This window comes from Oryctolagus cuniculus, chromosome 1 (assembly GCF_051225735.1).
Source record: "Oryctolagus cuniculus isolate XC-2025 breed Fujian yellow rabbit chromosome 1, ASM5122573v1, whole genome shotgun sequence".
NCBI lineage: Eukaryota > Metazoa > Chordata > Mammalia > Lagomorpha > Leporidae > Oryctolagus > Oryctolagus cuniculus.
The window spans coordinates 14,668,780-14,674,541 of record NC_142867.1 but is presented as its reverse complement, the minus strand read 5'-3'; the positions used below and the strand labels follow the sequence as shown (position 1 = coordinate 14,674,541).

Below are 5,762 nucleotides of genomic sequence, written 5' to 3'. Positions count from 1 at the left end.
AGATTCGCGCTTCTCACCGCCCCGCCCGGTGCCCTGCTCGCCTCCGCCCGCGCCCGCCTGCCCGGAAGGGGCTGGGACAGGCCTCTGGTTCTCCACCACTTCCTTCCCCTTCGCCCGCGCTCTCACTAGCCCTTTTGGACGTATTCTTCTCCCTCCGCAACCCTCTTCCGTCCCTGCAGTGTCTCTGCTTCCCGGCTCCCCGGCCGCTCCCGCCCTGAGCCGAGTTAGTTTAAGGCTTGTTCCAGACACAGGTGCGCCGGCCCCGCAGAGGTAAGGCGCACACCGTGTTCTGCGAGCTTTACCTGAACATGGATCTCCCCATGTTGCCCACCTACTCAACCCTCTCTCTGTCTCTCCCAGAGCCGCCGGAAAATCCCGCGGAGGAACCAAGAACCCAGAACCGAAAGGCTTTTTGGAAACCATTCCCTGCAGGGGGTCCTGCCTTCTCACCCCCAAGGCCCCCTTTGATGACTCTGCCTCACCCCCAGCCCAGATTCTGCAAGAGCCTTCCTGCCAGACTGCATTGATTAACTATTCATTCATGGCCCCATTTTTTATTAATCAAAGACATATATAATTGCCCATCCGAGCTTGTGATCAGCGTGAGATAGCTGGCCTAAGCAGCTGCCTGGCTGGTACCGGAGCCCACAGCAAGTGAGCCGGGGTCTTCCTTAGCCTGTATGGCCATTTCCTTATCAAAAGCTCCCGGGGGGGGGGGGGGCGATTTGAGCCTGTTAGATGAGGTCCAGGAACTCAAGCTATTCCAAGCCCATCTCCCCACCACCACCACCACCACCCATTTTAAGGAAGAGATGAAGGTCAGGACTGTGGGAGGCCAGAACCAGGAAATGTTTCCAGATCATTGTGAAAACACCAAGATAAAGAAAGTCCAAGGCCACAACAGAGACTGGACTGCAAAGGGCAGCTGTGGCCCTGCACCCCCAGAGCCTTGCAAATTACACAGCCTGAGGCAGGCTCCTGGCTGCTCCACCTGCCAAATGAGGGCAAGAGTGTCTTAGGAACAGGAATTGCCACAACAGAAACGTGATAGGTTTAGGAGGTCCCTGCTAGGAGCGGTTGCAGCAGGCAGGTGCTGAAGGTTTGCAGCTTGTCGTTATGCAAATCAAGTTAGAGAAGTAGCTTTGGGAGGGGATCTCAAAGGAACTGGCCCAGGGTCACTCTACCAGGTGGCAGTGTCTATCCAATTCCCAAACCTGCGCCCTCAACATTCCCAGGCTTAACCACAGACACTTGAGCACGGGGGGGTGGCGGGTCTTCTTAAAAAATTAGCTGATGGGGGAGGGGTGGGGAAATCTATCTGCTGTAGCTTAGGATGCACAGGACTTCAGATGCAGGCTTTTCTATTTTACTGCAAGATACAAAGACACTGAAATTAATGCAAGCCCTGGCTCCTGCTCTGGAGTGCATGCTGCTCTCCTGGGGACCCGCAGGATCAGTGAGTGTGGAAGAAGCAGGGGAAGAACAGAAAAACTCAAAGCAAAGAGAGATCGTAGAATGTAAATTGGCAGGGGCAGTCCGAGAGGCCCAGCGCACAGGCTCTGCCTGCATCCAGGACTGGAGCATGGGACTCAGGAGGTCTTCCATATCCTCTCTCTCTCGGCACCCCAAAACCACACTTGCCATTGAAGCCCACGGAAGGCACCAGCTCTGGGGACACAACAATCATACTGAAATGATGGAGAGAGAATAGAATAGTCTCTGAACCAGTCCATGTTCTTGGGATCAGATCCCATAGACAGCAGAGGCAAGTGTTATTCTTTTTTTTTTTAAGATGTATTTATTTATTTGAAAGTCAGAGTTATACAGAGAGAGGAGAGGCAGAGAGAGAGAGAGGTCTTCCATCCACTGGTTCACTCCCCAAATGGCTGGAGATGCTCTGATCCGAAGCTAGGAGCCAGGAACTTCCTCTAGGTCTCCCACACAGGTACAGGGACCCTAGGACTTGGGCCATCTTCTACTGCTTTTCCAGGCCATAGCAGAGATCTGGATCAGAAGTGGAGCAGCCGGGACTCCAACCGGCACCCCCAGCTGCAGGCTGGGGCTTTAACCCACTGTGCTACAGCACCGTTCCCCGGGCCCTTTTATATCTTAGGGGGGCTAGGGGTGGGTGACAGTAGGCAGAGGTGGCCTTCTCCATACTAGTCCTTCAGGTTTGACCCACTGGCTTCCAAACCTGGAGAAGAATGCGGGGCAGGGGGCACTACAGGGTGGGAGCTGGAACTGATCTCTTGAAAGAAGGTAGGGGTAACAAGAAACCTAAAGTGACTGAGGCTTGTCTTTGTTCCATCAGAGCCCCGGGCTGTGTGCCAGCTGCTGAGACTCAGGGACTCGGCACTTGCCCTCAAGGAGCTCATTCTCTTGCAGGGGGCAGACAGGTGCAGAAGCCTCCTGCATCCGGGGTGAAGGAACGCTCTTCCCAGCACCTGCACAGGCACTGGGCTGCCACCCAGCGAGGTGTGAGGGCGGAGCGGTCACCTGCCAAAGGCATTGGGATCTCAGCCCACATCCATCAATCATGCCTATCCCTTAGTGTCTCTTCTCTCCAGCCTTGGCCACTGCCCACACACATCCCCTCTCGGGCAGGCGTTACCCGCATCCCTGCCATAGCCTTTCTGCTGCAAGAGTTGATTTCCAAGGTTCCCATGGCATGACACTACCGAACAGCTCAAACCCTCCCCCGCCCACTGCCCGGGGCCAGAGTCCAGTCAACCGGGCTGGGGATACCAGCCAGAGGGTACTGCACTGAGGGAAAGGGAAGCACAGAGCTGGGTCTCTTGTCTTGCAGGTGCTGATGCTGGGGGCTTTTCTCCCCCACCCCACTGTATCTGAATGGCCAGGCTCAACCTTACGGAGGCTGTAGTGGGAGGGGTGGGGAGTGGGTGCATTTATTTAAGTCAGGGGAGAATTTTCCAAACAGGGTGAGGCCTCAGCAGTGCCCCCCCCACCAAGGCAGCCCCTGCCTCCCTGCTGAGCTCTCACAGGACCCTGCCCCTCCCATCCCCAGCGCCACTCTCTGGGTGGGGTTTGCGTACTCTCTGCTACTCGCCATCCTTCCCACGTTTGTCTGTGTGCATCCACTCTGAGCCATTCACAGAGAGGACTTTGCTGCCATGCCAAGCACACAAACAGATACTTTCTTTTCAAAATCTGGGCTCCTGCCAGTCAAAATGTTTGGTTTTTCCCACCTATAGTCTTGAAAGGATTTCAAGAGCCCACTTTAGAAATCAAGGCAAAGGTAAATGCAAACATTTTCTCTTTTATTTCAACTGGGGAGAAAAATTTCAATCATCTTGAGGCAATGCCAAAAAAAAAAAAAAAAAAAAAAAAAACAAGAAGGAAAGAAAGAAAAAGCACATTGATACTGGGCCAATTACTGAATTCTCTGAGCTTCCATCTCCTTATCTAAAAAAGAAATTGAAATTGAGTTACTACAAGGATTAAAGATAATGCATGAAATTTGCCCAATTAGTCCATTAGCTGATTAATAAATAGCAGCTATTGTTGTTAGCAAGAATTATTTAATTACTGGAAAATCAAGATAAAGTCGAATCAAAAAGAAGAAATTAAGTCATATTTGAGAAGGATTGCAAAGTGCTCCTCACCTAAAAAAGAAATCAATGAGGCAAGAAGTCAATGTGTAATGGCTGGGTTCAGTTCCCCAGAGAACCAGTCTCTAGTGAGCCCTAAATGTGCATCCAATTGGCGCCTTCCATGTGGTCATCTTGGCTTGCCTGAGCTTTGGGAAGGAAGTCTGCTCAGGAACTGGAGGGGCCAGGAAGGGGAGGAAGCCTTGGAGCTGGACTCCTCGGGGTGTCCCCCAGGGTGTTCAAAGCAGCTCTGACAAGGGTGGGGCCCTTGCTCTGGGAAGACCTTTCTTTGGGACCAAGGGAGAATCTGAAATTAATGAAGCCCACAGAGGTGCCGCAGGGCGAGGAGCACTCTGTACAATGAAATCAGCCAGTTCAGTCGGACTTAGCAGGTGTTACACCAATGTCAGCCTCTCTTCCATGTGCAGACAACAGGACCCCTGGCCAGGCCCGCCGCCACACCTGGCCGTATGAGTCTGTTGCACACCCTCCCTGCCCCTAGCTCTTCTTCCCTGCTCATCAAGCAACCGTGTATGACTTCCTGATAGACCAGGACACAACACCCAGGGTGCACCTGCAACTCTCAGAGTCCAGCTGGGGATGTTGTCAACACTTGAAAGCATAATAGCAAGTGTCACTGATGCGACTCTTTATCCAACACAATCCTGTTTCAGGCACTGTTCAAAGTGCTTTGTGCTGGGGCTGGCGCTGTGGCGTAGTGGGTAAAGCCGCCGCCTGCAGTGCTGGCATCCCATATGGGCACCGGTTCAAGTCCTGGCTGCTCCATTTCCGATCCAGCTCTCTGCTATGGCCTGGGAAAGCAGCAGAGGATGGCCCAAGTCCTTGGGCCCCTGCACCCACGTGGGAGACCCAGAGGAGGCTCCTGGCTCCTGGCTTCAGATTGGTGCAGCTCCGGCCATTGTGGCCAATTGGGATGGAGCCAGTGGATGGAAGACCTCTCTCTCTCTGCCTCTGCCTCTTCTTCTCTCTCAGTGTAACTCTGACTTTCAAGTAAATAAATCTTTTTTTAAAGTGCTTTGTGCTTATTCTCTCCCTGGATTGTTGATAACTGTTGTTTTTCTCACCCAGTATCAGAGCCAGGCAAGGCCCTAAGGAGTTCTTCAACGCCCCCAGGATCACATGAGTAGAAAATGGCAGGGCTAAAATAAGAATCCAGGTCCCAGGAGGGCATTGTGGCAAAATAGGTCAAGCTGCCACCTGTGACACCGGCATCCCATCTGGGCGCTGGTTCATGGCCTGGTTGCTCTGCTTCTGATCCAGCTCCTTGCTAATGGCCTGGGAGGGGCAGCGGAGGCCGGCCCTTTCAGTTATGAGTCTAGGTCTCCCAGCCCCGCTCACTCAGCTCACTCATGCAGCCAGCCACACCCGCCCACACACAGTCTCTTGAAGAGAGGAAGTGGATCCACCAGGAGGCACAGGACTTTGCACAAGCTCAGCTCCCCAAGAAAAAAGAGCAGGAAGTAGCTGGGGCCAGCTGAACCCCCCCCCACTTTTGCTACTAGGAAGGCAAAGGGGCCTAAGAAAAGACTGGAAGTGAAGGGGGTTGGGGTGGGGGCTGTGGATTATATTGGAGGAGGAAGAGGGCCTGGGGTGAAGGGGGCACCTCCACTACCAGGAGAGCACGTGGCGGGTGGAAACCCCGAGCAATCCTCCAGGGGAGCCTGCCCAGCCCCTCCGTACCCATCCTCCCTGCGCATCACACCAGAAGCAAGTTTGAAGTGAGATTAGGGGAGTCCCCATCAGGATCTGGACAAGGACGCAGGAGAGAGGGGTCCAGTCCTGGATGTTGGGCGCCACCCTGGCTGGGTGGCTCCAGCATCGTCCCCACAGGGACCTCAGTTCCTTCATCTGTAGACCAAGTGCTGACCATCTCTCAGCTCTCCATGTCTGCGTGTGGCAAAGGCAACGCTGGGACCGTGTCCCCCCCCCCCCCCCCCCCCGCCAACACATCCCCTCCCCCTGCAAAGGCGGCAGCTGAGCAGGAAGCTGTCCCCCCTCCCCCACAAGGGTGAGTCTGCCCTGGGAGCTTCTGCTTGGAGACTGAAGTGGCCTGACAATGACTCAGAAACCACAGAAGTTCCAAGGCTGATGGGTTCGTATAGATTGTACGTGCAGCTCTCCTCGCGGGCTGCA

At 54.1% G+C, this 5,762-nt stretch overlaps 1 long non-coding RNA gene across 1 annotated transcript; it reads left to right on the top strand.

Annotated features, from left to right (window-relative positions):
* Positions 1 to 39: 39 nt before the first annotated feature.
* LOC108177752 (uncharacterized) lies at positions 40 to 589 on the top strand. The gene is made up of 2 exons (XR_001794575.4): positions 40 to 270; positions 361 to 589. It is a non-coding gene; the product is annotated as an uncharacterized LOC108177752 (long non-coding RNA).
* The last annotated feature ends 5,173 nt before the right edge of the window (positions 590 to 5,762 follow it).